Source organism: Notamacropus eugenii, chromosome 2 (assembly GCF_028372415.1).
Source record: "Notamacropus eugenii isolate mMacEug1 chromosome 2, mMacEug1.pri_v2, whole genome shotgun sequence".
Lineage (NCBI taxonomy): Eukaryota > Metazoa > Chordata > Mammalia > Diprotodontia > Macropodidae > Notamacropus > Notamacropus eugenii.
Window position 1 is genome coordinate 464,435,470 of NC_092873.1, and position 14,779 is coordinate 464,450,248.

The 14,779-nt window shown below is 43.5% G+C and overlaps 1 long non-coding RNA gene across 2 annotated transcripts; it reads right to left on the minus strand.

Annotated features, from left to right (window-relative positions):
- Positions 1 to 6,335: 6,335 nt before the first annotated feature.
- Positions 6,336 to 14,647, minus strand: LOC140529664 (uncharacterized). 2 transcript variants are annotated; one of them, XR_011975637.1, is made up of 3 exons: positions 14,555 to 14,647; positions 7,960 to 8,294; positions 6,336 to 6,858 (listed from the first exon to the last, which is right to left on the minus strand). It is a non-coding gene; the product is annotated as an uncharacterized lncRNA (long non-coding RNA). The 2 variants fall into 2 exon arrangements; XR_011975638.1 differs by lacking the exon at positions 14,555 to 14,647 and adding an exon at positions 9,311 to 9,548.
- Between the last annotated feature and the right edge of the window lie 132 nt (positions 14,648 to 14,779).

Here is a 14,779-nt window from a genome sequence, read left to right on the forward strand (position 1 = left end):
CCGGCTTCTCCTGTTTGTGTGGCCGTGGGATGGGGGAAGGTGGGCACTGGGGCAAGCCCCAGACCCCGGGGGACATGAGGGGCCCCCTTCAAAACAAACCTCGCCTGGAAAGTTCCGCTTCAAGGGATTAGGTCACAGAGAAAATCTACTTGTAGTCATGTCCAAGCCTGCGAGGCAGCACCCCGAAGTGTCGCGGGCACCTTAGGGCAAGTGGGGGGCACTGGGCCCCTCCCTGCTCCCCGGACCCAGCTCTCTGTGTATCTCGGTGCTTTTCTGGGGTGAAGGCCCTAGGTCCCCCATAGTGACTAAGTGACGAGTGAATGAAGGGGAAAGATCCAGTTTCATTATCACTCCCCTTATCAGAAATCTTCACTCATTACCTACCAAAAAGTCCTGCGTGCTCCCCGACGTTAAAGACGCTGTGCAGTACAAGGCTCCTAACCTGCCTTTTCTATCTTATTTTCCATTACTATAGTTACCCCAAAATCTAGCCTAGCTCATGGCCCGATGATCTCATCCCAGTCCTTTCCACCTGCACGGTTACTCTTAATGTTCCTTTCTCCTGAATGGCTGGGGAAATCCCACTCCCCCAGAAGAGGAGGCTGCTCCTTTCATTAAGCCTTTTCTGACTTTCTCTCCTCTGAAGTCACCCGGAGCTTTCTGTACCGTTTAATACACGCTCTCTTCTGCATCACACTTGTCTGTGCCCTTGAACTGTCCCCACAATAGCCCTCACCTGCTCTGAAACTTTAAGTAAGACTTCCCGCTGCAGAGCAAATGAAACGCGTTCTTCGCTTCCTGGCAGGTTCTCTGGCGAGTCCAGAAAGTAAGTGTTCCCTTCACAGGTACAGTATAGCAGCAGAGGTTTACGTGCAAACTTGGAGAGACTTCCAAACCTTGGAGAGGAGGGAAGGTCCAAGTTACGGGCGAATTTGTTAGACAGTAAACTCCAAGAGGAGAGGGACTATGTTTTATTCGCATTTATAATCCTGAAAACAAACGTTACAGCAATGCCTTGCACATCACAGATACACACATACACATACAAGTATCCTCAAGTTAGCAACATAAGAAAGTAAGACTGTGGCTATGTAAATTGGATGTAAATATGTAAATCAAATGCAAATCAACTTGTGTCTTTCCTATTCATCCAGAGCCAGATAAGGCAGTCAGAAAAATCCTAGGGAAGATAACTGCCCTCCGGGGAATGGATAGAATTGTCCTTAAGAAGGAAAGACCTAATATTGCACTCTCTCCTCCTTCCCCCTTAAACCATTAGGGTCCCAGTTCATTCAGATGAGAAAGCCCTGATGAGCCACTAACTGCTCAAACAAAAAAAAGAAATGTTACGCTGTGAAGTGCCTAATTTGGGGCAGGCATACTAACGTTTCCTTTTGCTGAACCATCAGGTAAATGTTCTTCCTTCAGTTCCCCCAATATGACTCTAAACCAGACTTGTTCTCTATCCCATGACTGGAATTAACCCTATAGGCAGAGTAAGAAATTGTCCACGTGGTGTGACTTCAGGAACCCTTGGAAAATAAAGTGCCCCTCAAATGTCCTCCTTCATCCTACAATTTTAAAATTAATCTCTGTAGCTTTAGGGTACCATCTTGTTAAAATACAAATACCACTCACTAGTGGGGGAAATATGGTTGCTGCTCATGATAACAGCTTACATTTTTATTTCCCTTTTATTTCTCTCATTTAACCCTCACAACCTCACACCAGAAAGGACACTAGATTGCCCCTCTTTTACAGATGAGAAAAGTGAGTCTAGAAAAGGTTAAATAATTTGCCCAAAGTGACAATTACTTAGCTGTAAGTGACAAAATCAGAACTAGAATCTGCTCTTCTGACCTCTAGCCCAGAGCTCTTTCCACTGGTCCTAGCTGCATCCCCTTAAGACAGAGGAAGAATCTAACTGCCTCTTTTAAGAACAGAGAGGGTAAGGGGCCTAAAGAGAAGGGGAAGTTCACTTCAAGGAAGGAAGAGTACATTGGAGAAGCTGAAAAATGTAAAGGAAACCCTTCACCCCCCACCCCCAAAAAAAACCACACAACTTCACCAGTTTCAGCTAGAGCTAATGCTTGAGTTTTAGAGCTGAGGAAGGGAACTTAAAGGTCACAGGTCATAGTGTAACCCTTTCATTTGAGAGATGAGGAAATCAAAGTCTAGACAGATTGGGACTTATACAAGATCTTTGTTCCCAGTCCAATGCTCTTTCCCTAATACCATTTGCCTGTGATGAGGCCTAAGGAATGTCTTATTAGAGTATGGCTCTGGAAACACTGACTTCAGGCTTCCAATAAACCCACTGCCTCATTTAGTCACATTAGACTCAGGATATCCTAAAGAAAAAAGAGAAAACACACAACCTTTATCTAGTTGAAGCTTTGTCCAAAATCAAATGTTTCCATTCATTCACCCAACCAAAATTGACAAACACCTGCCTTTAAGGAGTTTGTAATCTAATAATGCAACATATATTCAAATCAATACAATTTAAGATATGATAAGGTCAAATGAGGGATTCAGACAAAGTTCTCTATGAAAATTTTGAGAACAGAGAACTTATTTCAGTTAGGGAGAAGAGGGACGGCTTCCTAAAGGAAGTGGCACCTAAACCGTCCCTTGAAAGAAAAAGATTTCAGTAAGATAAAAGGGCATTTTCTAGGCATGAGGGATGGCATGCCAATGAAAGGAGGGATAGTGCAGGATGAGACCTGGCAACCCCCAGTCATCCAATCCAGACTAAAGATGTTGTATTCTATCCTGTAGGAAACTGGGAGCCACTGAAGGTTCTGGAATAAGGGAGTGGCATGATCAGACCTGGGTGTTAGATTATTTGGGAGATGTGGAGATAGACTGCAGGAGAGAATACAGGGGAAAGATGAATGACTGGATTATAACTGCAGTTTGAGGGAAGAGGAGGGACAATTGAAAGAGATATTACAGGGGCAAATTTGACAAGATTTGGCACCAAGATGAAGAAGAGGAAAGGTCCAGAATGGCTAGGGTTTTAGGAGCCCAGATAACTGGAAAAATGATGGTGACGAAAGTTAGGAGGAAAGATGAGTTCATCTTTGGACATAGTGACTTAGAGGCACGGTGAGACAACTGGGCAGAGATGTCCAACAGGAAGTGGGACACTCTAGTCTGATTAAGAGGGAGAAAATGGGCTCAAACATAGATTTGGGGTCATCTGATAGGGGTGATAATTGAAGCCGTGGGTGTAGAATGATGAGGGAACTAGATTAGATGATCTCTAAGTCTGCTTATAGTTCTAAAACTATGCTCCTACCAAACTACAAACATTTATTAAGTACCTACCATGGGCATGTCACTCTACTAGCCAATAGGGATACAGAGAAAAGTGAAATAGCTAATGTCATTGATATAGCATTAGAGGTGGCACAGTGAATAGAGTGCTGGGTCTGGAGTCAGGAAAACCTGAGTTCAAATCTACAGACACTTAATTAGCTCTGTGACCCTGGGCAAATCACCTAACCTGTCTGCCTTGGTTTCCTTAACTGTAAAATTGGGATAATAACACTTATCTCCAAAGGCTGTTATGAAGCTCAAAGGATATCTTAGTAAAGTACTTGGCATAGTGCCCACAACACGGTGGACCCTACATAAATGTTTATTCCCTTTATATATACACAAGCTTTAATAGTTTAAAACTGCACTAAGACTTGTAGGAAAGCCTATGCCATTATCTCATTTGTGGGGCAGATGCTATTATTATTTTCATTTTGAAGATAAGGAAACTGAGCTGAGGAGAGATCAAATGCCTTGCTCAGGGTCAGAAAGCTAGTGTGTCAGAGTTGGGTTTCAAACTCAGATCTTGCCAACTCTAAGGCCCTTGTCTTCCATGAACTTGCATCCAACTGAGGAGACAGGGCATATACACAGTCAAATAAAAGATGAAATAATAATACCATGAGGGAGAGAATACTGGAAAACAACTAGAGAGAAAAAGAAAGGTCCTCTTAGGAAGGGACATCTGAAATAAGCCAGAAAAGCTGAGGATTCTAAGAGTTTCTAAGATTTTAAGAACAAGGAAGATGCACATCCCCAATACAGGGCATGGTCTGTTCAAAAGTACAAAGACAGGAGATGGAACTTTCAGTTTGGAACCTAGTGGGCCACAAGTACATAATACAGACGAACATGAAATGCTTGGAAAAGTAGATGGGGCCAGATTTTGGAGGTCTTCGAGTACTATGCTGAATGGAGAGAATACACAGAAATTTAAGGACAGAGCCTTGGGAAACAACCACTCTTAGGGCAAAAGAAATGAGATGAAATAGCAAAGTTCCCCCAAAAGGAGTAGTCAGAGGAGTAGGACAGCCACCAGAACAGAATGGAAACTATATCAACATCCTGGGTTATCTCCAGTCATCCTATTGAATATCTGGTCACTGGATTCAGATGGCTCTGGAGAAGAAGTGACGCCGGTGACCTGTACAGCCCTCTCTCACTCAAAAACAAAGTCAAGTGTAAGTCATGTCATCATTTCTCTGATGACATGGTCTTCTTCGGCAATGAAGGAAGAACACACACACAAACACACATAATATCAACACAGAGAGAGAGCCTGGTTATCGATGTCAAATGTTATGGATAGAGGAGATAAAAATGGAGAAAAAAGTCATTGGATTTCTCTGTTAGTAGGCTACTGGTCACTTCAGGGAAACCAGTTTTGATAGCAGTGGTGGGGTCAGAAAGCAGGATGATAAAGTAGATGCAGTGAGTCACACCCAACATAGAGAAATAAGATACTATCTTAAGGGAGTAAAGGAATCAAAAGAATGGTTTGTTTGCTTGGGGGAGAAGGGTTGAGGTTTAGGCTAAATATATTGATAGGCAAAGAGGAAGGAGAGAGTAGGGAGGGAGAGAGTATGATGAAAGAGGGAATGGAGAATGGGGGAAAGTATCAGAGGAGACAGGAGAGGATGGTGGAGGTGTTAACCTTGATTAGGAGGGCAGTTTCATCCTAGGGATTACAATGAAACAGGACAGTATGGATGAGGACAGAGAAAAGTTTTAAATAGCAGAAGATGAATGATGAGGAAGCTCAAAGTAGGTGACATCAGACTTCTCAGTAAAACAGGAAGTGAGATCATCTGTTGAGGGGAATGTAGGGGAGAGTCGAGAGCATGTTTTGAGCACGCTGAAAGGAGTGTAAGAGGAAGTGGATTCATTTTTTTTTTAAGTAGGGTTGTAGAGTGGGGAGCTAAGGACCCATTTGAAAGGAGTATATGAATCACTAATGGATTTAGTTAAGTCTCATCACTTCCTCTAGTAGATCTGGAGTGGGACCAGAGAGGGTGGGTGGTTGGGGTGAGCCAGGAATGGAATAATTGGGTTAGAATTAAAGGAAAAGAAAACAAGAAATTTTAGGGTCAAGGACATCACATTGTTGAAATGACTGACTACAGGCTCAAGATTAGGAAGGGAGAGATATAAAACCAGTGAAAGAAAGTCTGGAAGAAGGGCCCAAAGATCATAGAGTGAAGAGAGAGTTCAGGAAGAAAGGGGTAGTAATGGAGATGAAAAAGACAGACTGTTAAGGGAAGAATCTCAGAGTTCTGGGTTCTGGAGGCAGTGAAGTCTGGAGAAGGGAAATCTAAGTTTTAACAACCCCTGTGGTTAAAGAGGACATGGAAGCAATAGGGGTGGAAGAGGTAGAAAGATGAAGAGGCCACCGGGTTGAAAGGGTCTTTTGTTTGGATAATGAAGTCACAGAGGGTGATAGCAGTTGAGCTAAGAAGAGCCAAGTGCTAAAGACATTGATTAAGGCCATTTTTGTTGTTACAAGCAATGTCCTAAAGGGTAGGTAGGAGGCCTAGTGAATACAGTACCAGGCCTCAAGTCAGGAAGACTCATCTTCCTGAGTTCAAATCCAAACTCAGATACTTACTACCTGCATGACCCTGGGCAAGTTATTTTACCTTGTTTGCCTCAGTTTCCTCATCTATAAAATAAGCTGGAGAATGAAATGGCAAACCATTTCAATATCTTTGCCCAGAAAACCCGAAAAGGAGTCATAGAGAGTCAGACACAACTGAACAATGGCACAACAAAGAAGGTTCACATGCTGTGGCCCAGGATGACATGGATATGGACAGAGTTCACCATTTCTCATATGATTCCTGTCAGCTTGGTAGTATAACAAAAAAGGAAGGGGGGTGGAATGGGAAAGTTTGCACTAAAAAATGAAGGGGTTTATTGTCACAGTGTCGGGAAAAAAGAACCCCCCCCCAGTTCTATTCCCACAGTCTTTTCTTTGACATTGTCATCACTGCTAAACACAAGAAATTTCTCAGTTACATATAAACTTTATATAGATAATACAGATTTATTTATATAGATTATATATATATATATATAATTCATTTGACACTAGAATAGCCTTCTGAGGCAGGTAGTACACGCAGAATTATCTCCCCCATTTTACAGGTACAAAAACTGAAGTTCAGCATGGTTAAGGTACTTGAGTGTCAGATCCCAAACCCAATTTCTCTGACCCCAAATTCAGTGCACTTTTCTGGTACACCTCGTTACCTACAACAGTGGGATACAGATACAACAATATCATTTTATGTACTCTATCTGCAACAGGAACCTAGAGGATAAGAAATGCTTTCTTAAGACTTTGTTGGTTATTTCTACCAGTCCTTCTGAGATATTACTGCATCATATAACCATTTTGCATATGGAGAAACTAAATCATACAGATTGTGCAGTTTATCCAAAGTCATGCATCCTCAGTGGCTATCCAATAGGCCCAGTTGGAATTAATTCCCAAACTCCTCTTCTTAGCCTCAGGACTGTCTTCTGAAGTCAACCCTAAAGGACAAGAACCAGAAAACAATAACTTTTTAACTAAGGCAGATAAGGAAACCCATCTTAACCATCTGTACTCTGACTAAAACTACAGAGTGGTTTTAAATGAACAAATACTTCAATATGGTCAAAAAGAGACAGAGTGAATAGCCCCAAAGAACAAAAAAAAGGAAGCCAGAGATTCCCATTAGTGTCAGGGAACTAATTCTGTCTGGCGGGAGACTTGAAGGTTCCTAGTGGAAGATCCCTAGATTTGTCCTCAGGTAATCAGATGCCTTTCCCCTTTAACCATCCCCACACCCCAAAGAGGAAAACTAGAATTCAGTTGTCAACTGTAATCTTTCCCCCCTCCTTTGAACTAGGTTTCACAAAGCTTAGTTTATTTTAGTCAAAAGCGCCTGGCAGTAAGAGATAATTTTTAAAGTATGTGTGAATTGTACTTCGTAACTGTGCCCCACCTTCAATCCACCTTTTCAACAAATGTCATTGGATGATCCAAGACAATTCCAAACGACTCACGAGGAAAAAATGCTATCCACCTCCAGAGAAAGAACTGATGAGCTCTGAGTGAAAATCGAAGTATAATTTTCTCACTTTATTTTTCTTGCTTTTGAAAAAAATGGCTAATATGGAAATCTGTTTGCACAATTTCACATGTATAGTTCATCATATTGCTTGCCTTCCCAGTGAGTAGAGAAGGGTGTGGGAGGGAGGGAGAGAATTTGGAACTCAAAATTTAAAAATAAAAGTATTTAAAAATAAGTAATTTTAAAATTTCATTGGAAAGCAATGTCTTGCTTAAGCTAATAAGGTATTATCTTCACACTAAAACAAACAAAAAAACCCCACATCGACTCTAATGAACGAATTTGCTAATATGTACTCCCCCCCAGGGAAAATTAGTTCCTAGCTCTTTGTACAATTATATCTAGATAGGAAGAGGAAAGGATTCATTTAGATGACAGCACTCCTGCACTCACATTCACGATGTGTTTAACCTGTGCTGTCTTTTAGGCATTACTTAAAGCATGTCCCCCAAATTCCCTGTTCTGTGAGGGCTAGCACCTGCTTCTCATTATCTGGGACCAATAAGGCTCTGCTTACTCTGATGTTTTCTTCTGTGTTCCAGGGAGCCCCTTCACCAGAAGGCCAAGGTCATCTTCCTCCTCAGGTGGAACCCTTGGTATTCATTATAGGTATCAGGTGAGGAGCCAATTTAAGTCTTAGCTCTGAGACCTAGACATCCATCCGCTTGGGACCATGTGAAGACTTATCAACTTCACATCACTAGAGACCTCATTAGGACCTGAATCTCTGGTCTTTCTGTTTCCTCCACTGCCTGTTTGGCTCAGTGGAAGGGGGAAGGGAAAAAAGGGAGGGAAGCAGAAAAAAAAAAAAGCCCCCAGTCCCCAGAGCAGCAGGAGTCCAGCAGCAGAGAGCTGAAAAGTGAGTAAACAAGCAATTACTGAAAAGGAAGATGGGGTAAAGTGAGAATCAGTTTAAATGATTTGCTTCTACGTTTTGCCTGGGAGGATTTCTCCCTTCTCCCCCGCCCCCCCCCAATACCTATTCAGTCCATCAAAATGTAATTCCCACCACCCCCTATCTTCTCTTTAAAGTGAAATTCCATCTCCCAGTGGTTTCTGGGTATGAAATGGGGTCCTGGAGGTGAACGGCAGGGGCTGGCTTCTCTCTGGCTTTGTCTGAGTCGCAGTTCTTTGGCTGCCTTTGTCTATTTTGTGGGGGAAGGAGTGAGAGCTAACGGGGAGAGGACACCCCACCCCCATCTCCAGCTCCCCTGGATCCCTTGGGGGCTACAGAGATGAGAGGGCTAAGAAAACTTCTGAGAATCAAGAGGGAACTCTACCCCGCTTCGGGAAGTGTTGGGGGTAGGGGGTGGGGAAGTGAAAGAAACCACACATTCCTTTCTGTTTTGGCATGGAGAGCGCTAGCCTTCTGCTTGAAGGTCTGGCCCTCTCTCTCTCACTCTTCTCTCTCCCTGGTTCTGTCCCAATTATGCCTTCATGGAAATAGCATCCTCTAGTAATGACAGCGAGAAGGCAGAAGGCAGGAATCCTGGGTTGCGGCTACATTCTGTGTGAGCTTGGATACAAAGCTTTCTATCCATCTCATTTTCTCTTGTCTCAAATGGCCAAACGTTTTGCTTTGTAAAGCATCCTCTGAGGCTTTAATGATCCCGTTACACAGTGAAGAACGCTAATATGGGCACGTTTTGCTTTTTCAGTGCTTCCACAGGACTTTGTCATGCGGGCAAATGTTCTCTCTCCTTTTGGAATTGCCTAGGATTTGCAAATCCTCTTTTATTTAGTCTGCCTCCTTTTCCTACTTCTTATATCCTTCCTGCTTTCTGATTCCTTCTGAATGCTATTCATCTTGCATTTCTCATGGGCAGTCTACCCTTCCCTTCTATGTCCTCCCTGACTGACCCATCTACCTTCTCTGTCAGCTGCCTTGGGGTAGCTAGAGCTTCAGGCCTTCTTTCCCCGTCTGTGTCCTGCTTCTCTTTAGTATACAAGTCTCAACCTGTCCTTGGGCCCAGATTAATTCTCCATAACACTGAAAACGACAGATGAGGTCAGGCATGGTGAGAAGGGAAAAAAAAAAATTTCCCTAGGAAACCACTCTCATTCATAACCAGCTTTCCAAATGGGAATAACAGACGGCTGTGCCTGTTTCTGTATATGCTGGGGGGGGTGGGGGGGGGAAGTGGGGGAGGGAGGGAAGAGCTGGATGGCAACAGCCCAAACTCTTGTTTTACCCATAACATACTACTACATTCCATTTTTTCATTTCCTTATTAATCTTTGAAACGCAGCCTACATCAGGGATCTTTGGCCCCCAAAGGAAAAACACCAGGTATCTCTAGAGTTTAGGGGTACAGTACTCTTAGCCCCCAGAATCCCAAAGCAGTTTGTTACCTTGCCAACTGGTACAAGGGAGTTAATGCTGCTAGAATCTTGGTTGGCACTGTTGGGAGGGAGGGAGAGAAGGAGGGAGGGCTGCTAATACTAACAAGGTCCCTGGAGTGCTTTATTAGCATCCCAGGTCTTCTTCTTTGACAGGAGGAGAGGAAATTCTTTATCCTTCCTGGTAACAGACCAATACTTAGTTATTTGCACATTGAAGCTCTAGTCCATCTCAACAGGAAGCAGTAGGAGGTAGCTGAAAAGGCCCTGGATTTGGACTTGGAGGACCTGCATACGATTCTAGACTCTTCAACTTACTTCCTATGGGATCTGGAACAATTCAATTGACCTCACCTCTTGGGCGACTTTTCTCACTTGTGAAATGAGGGATATGAATCAGATGTGCTCTAAGGTCCCTTCTAGCTCTGCCTATGATCAGTCATCATACCTTTTAGCTGTTTTCATATGTGAAGAGGGAGAGAAGGATGGAGGAAGAGAATGAGGGATGGAAAGAGGGAAGAAGAGAAAGAAGAAGAAAAGGAGAGAGGGAGAGAAAGAAGTGAGGAAGGGAGAAAAGAAGAAAAAATCTTTCATTTAATCCTACTGCCTCCTTAGGCTACAATCCTATTTCTCACGTTGCTTGGATGTCAAAGCTTTCAAGAGTCTACACCCACTGCTTCTGTTCCCTTAACTTCCTGCAATCTGATTTCAGTCCTCAGGACTCTGATGAAGTTACTATCTCCAAAGTTACCAGTGACTTCCTTATTTGACGGTGTTCCCCGCCCCCCCACCCCCATCCTGCTCTATCCCCACCTTCCCTTACTTCTCTGCTGCATTTGATAGTCTGGAGCCCCTCCTTGGGACTTTCCATCCTTGGCTTCAGTGACACCATATTGTTCTGGTTCTCCCACCCCCTCTCCTACTAATCTATCCGTTTCCCTCAATGGCTCTTCATCTTCACCTGCCAGGCCCATTACAAGCTATCCTAAGCCTCTGTCTGTGGTTCTATGTCTCCTCTCTTAGCTATTCCTTGGAACCTTCTCTCTGTTCCCTGCTGTCATTTTTGGGTTGATAATGACTCCCAAACTTATCTCTAAAGTCCTGTCTTCTCTTTGGGGCTCCTTATCTTTAACTGCCTCCCAGATGCTTTCAGTTGGACGCCTTGCCCTGGAGGCAAAATCACCATGTCCTGTGACCTTGAGGAAGTCACTTAAACCCTTTGGGTCTGTATCCTCATCTGCCAAGTTAAGAGGGTTGGACTAAATGGATCATCACTTTCCGCTTTAATATGCAAAGACTGTGACTAAACTGAGACTCGCCTGTCCCTCTTCTAACAAGTTCTCTTTATCCCAGCAGCTTTTCACTGTTGTCACTGGCTTCATCCTCCCACCTGGGCTCAAAACCTTGGGGTCACTCTGGCTTTGGTGCTCTAATGATATCCAATCAATCACCAAATCCAGTCAATCATTCCTTTCAATGTCTCTCCTAGCTTTTCCTTTCCTTTCCACCATTATCCCCATTGTCTAGGGACCTGATAGCCCCAGAACTAGATGGTAAGCCTATGGCTGGCCTCCCTGGTGTGGGATTCTTCCACACCAATCCAGCATGCCTACTATGGTCAGACTAATCTTCCTTAAATCACATGAGTTTTATCATATAATTTCCCTGTCTTTTGTAATGACTTATGAGATCAGAGGCAGCTAGGTGATAAAGTAGATAGATTGGGCCTAGATTCAGGAAAACCTGAGTTCAAATTTGTCCTCAGCTGTGTGACCCTGAGCAAGTCACTTAAAATTCTCTGTCTGCCTCAGCTTCCTCAACCGTAAAATGTGGATCAAATGAAATACCATATGTGTTTTGTAGGACACTGGGAAGGTAAGCATGCAGTACTTGGCATATAGTAAGTAGGTACTTAATAAATGCTTATTTCCTTCTGTGGTCTGACCCTGCTGGATAAAGTATATTATTCAATCTTCTACTCCAACATGTATCTTTTGCTGTAGTCAGACTAGTGACTAGTCTCCTCACTGTCCCAGAAACATACTAAGTTTACTGCTGCCTGGAGGCAGATTTTACTAGTGTTCTGATCAGGTAGAACTCTTCCCCATTTTACCTACCCATATTAATGAGTAAGAATCAGCTCAATTTCCACCTTTCCAAGTTTCTTCTAACAACCCACAGATCTCACACATACACATACACACTCTCCCTCTCCCTCCCCCTCCCCTTCCCCTTCCACCCCCCTCTCTCTTGTTTCAATAATACCTCACATTGTAATATGTTTGTAAATCACTTTTTTTCATGTATTCTCATCTGATCCTCCCAACTATCCTGTGAGGTTGGTGCTATTATTATCCCAATTTTGCAGATGAGGAAACAGACTAAGAGAGGTTAAGTAATTCGCCAGTGTTACATAGCTACTATGAGAGTGGAATTCTGGTCTTCCTGAGTTCAGTTCCAGCATTTCTACCCACCATAGTACCTATTTACCTTTTAGGGAGAGAGCATTTGATTTGGAAATCAATACCTGGGTTTGAGTACCAGTTCTACTACTGAATACTACTTGTGTGCCCTTGGGGAAAAAAAGCCCTTTCTGGTCCTCAATTTTCTCATTTGTAGAATCAAAGAGCACAATTGCATGACCTCTATATCCCCAACTAGTTCTATATCCTATTATCTTTTGCTTTCCTTAAGTACTTTAGTATATTAACTATATCCTTTTATATTATATATAGGATATATAACTATATCCTTACATACTGTGTTTCACATGTACATTTCTTCTTTTCCAAACTAGATGACAGGCTCCTGGAGGACAGGGGCCTGGCTTATACTTTTCCCATATGTCCCTACCTCATGTCACACATACATAACAATTCTAAAGACAAAGTATGTACCAACCAATTGGGGAAGACTTAGTTTAAACATTCACACCTCTTGGCAAACACAAACTCATCTTCACACTGCAATTGTGAGACAAGTGGACACATGTACCACAAAGACGTGAAGGAGTTGAAATGCAAGCCAGGATATACATTTCCAGATCCTTACCAACAAAGCTGTCTCTGTCTCTGTCTCTGTCTCTCTCCTATCATGGTTCTAAAGAGGGAAGGAGGTCCTACAGAACATGATCCAAACTTACTTCTAATATTACTACTGTCTGATACCAAGGGACCTTGGACAAGCTACTTAACCTTTCTGGGCTTCCAGGCCCCTTCCCCCATTAAAAAGGGATATCCCCCCCCCACCACCACCACCTCATGCTTTGCAAGGGAAGTTAAGAGGCTTTAAGTGCCCAGAGCTCCTTGACAAAAAGAAGTTAGGAAGACATCTGATGAAGAGACAACTCTCTAAGTATTCACTAGTAAAAAGCCTCTAAGACCTGTTAACAGCTTGCACAGATCACAATGAAAGGACAGCGCCGCCCCCCCCCCCCCCCCCAGTTTCATCTTTACAGCTGTTCCTAGCAGTCACACACCAAGCAGTGCCTTTTGAAGAAATGTTTTCAGGGAGAAAATCCGAAGCCAGAGGGCAATGTCACCAGGACGGTGCCCTGTGCACTCCTAGAGTTCAGAGACTTCCAGCCACGATGACTGAGCCACGGTGTACAGGGATTTCTCCCATGGCCAGGAAAATAAAAAATAAAAGGCATTTTAGTTTCTCAAGTAGGTCATACAGATTCCAGAAAAGAAAAAAGTCTTGTTAAATACAGATGCCAAAAAGCTTTCACCCTCTCTCCAGTCCAGAAATAAAAATTGGAAAATTAAAGAAAAGAGAGGTTGTGGTGCAGGCTGACAAAAGCCAGGAAAATGAAAGCAAAGGGTGGGGCTCTTCCTGTCCTGAATTCACCCAGCCTGCAGCCAAGGATAGCTTAAACTAAACCTGAAGAATACATATGTACGTACTTTTTTCTTTTTAAACTTCTCAAACTTTGACTTCTGCTTGTAAGAATGGATATGCTCTCCTATACATCTTTTCCCCAAGGCATACAGATTTGTGATAGGTTTGAGATCATCCTAGGGGGAGATGTCCTAACCCTTAGAGCTGTCCAAAAATAGACTATGTACCCAAGTCCCTCCCTGGAACTGTTTAATCTGAAGCTGCGTGCCCACTTGTTGGAAATGTGATGAGGGATGAGGGGAGAGGATTTGTTTAAGCTTCCATGGTTCAACAATTCTAGATTACATCCTTTGTAGGATACTGGTGGGTTAGACACGCTGGGTCCTCTAAAGCAGGAGGGGAGGGGTGCCGGGATGGGGGGGAGGGGAAAGAGGAGAAAGGAGGGCTGTCACTCCACCCCCACTGCTACTTCTAGTAAACTTGCTTTAACACTTCTTTAAAAAAAAAAAAATTCCTTACTAAAGCAAACCCTAGAGGGTGATGCAAAGCAGAGAAACACTTTGGGGATTTTTTTTTTTTAACCTAAGAAGCTCTGCATTTCATTATTTGTTCTGGAAAGCTGCACATTCAGTTGGTGGGGGGGAGAGAGAAAAGAAGCAGGCGGGGAAGAACTGCTTTGTGTCCCAAGTTTAGAGGCTGGAATTAAAACAAGAACATGGAAATAGTTTATTTGCTATCCTGGCTTCTACCCACCTACCCTCCATCTGGTTATGGGGCTGATTTGGCTTTCAGTTACTTAGGAAGCTTCCAGAAAAATATTCCACCAATCACTTCCCCTACCACCCCCCCCCTGCTATGATATTAAAAAAAGAGGGGGGGGCCCTTTGAACACCCCCACACACACACCTCTTCCCACTCTCTAAAACTACTACCTGTGCTGGGAAGCACCTCCTTTCCATCCCTTCAAGGCTGGTCTTCCTTTGCAAGTTCAGTCATCAGGAAACCAAGCCCTTTCTCTAGCCTAGCTGGCAGCCAGCCCAGCCCCTCCTATTCCAGGCCCCCACCCCCACCCCTTCCCATTCCTGGTCCCTCCCTGGGCCATCAATTTCTTCCCCCAGACAAACAATGAGCCTGTGTGTGTCCCCCGGAGTAGTGCA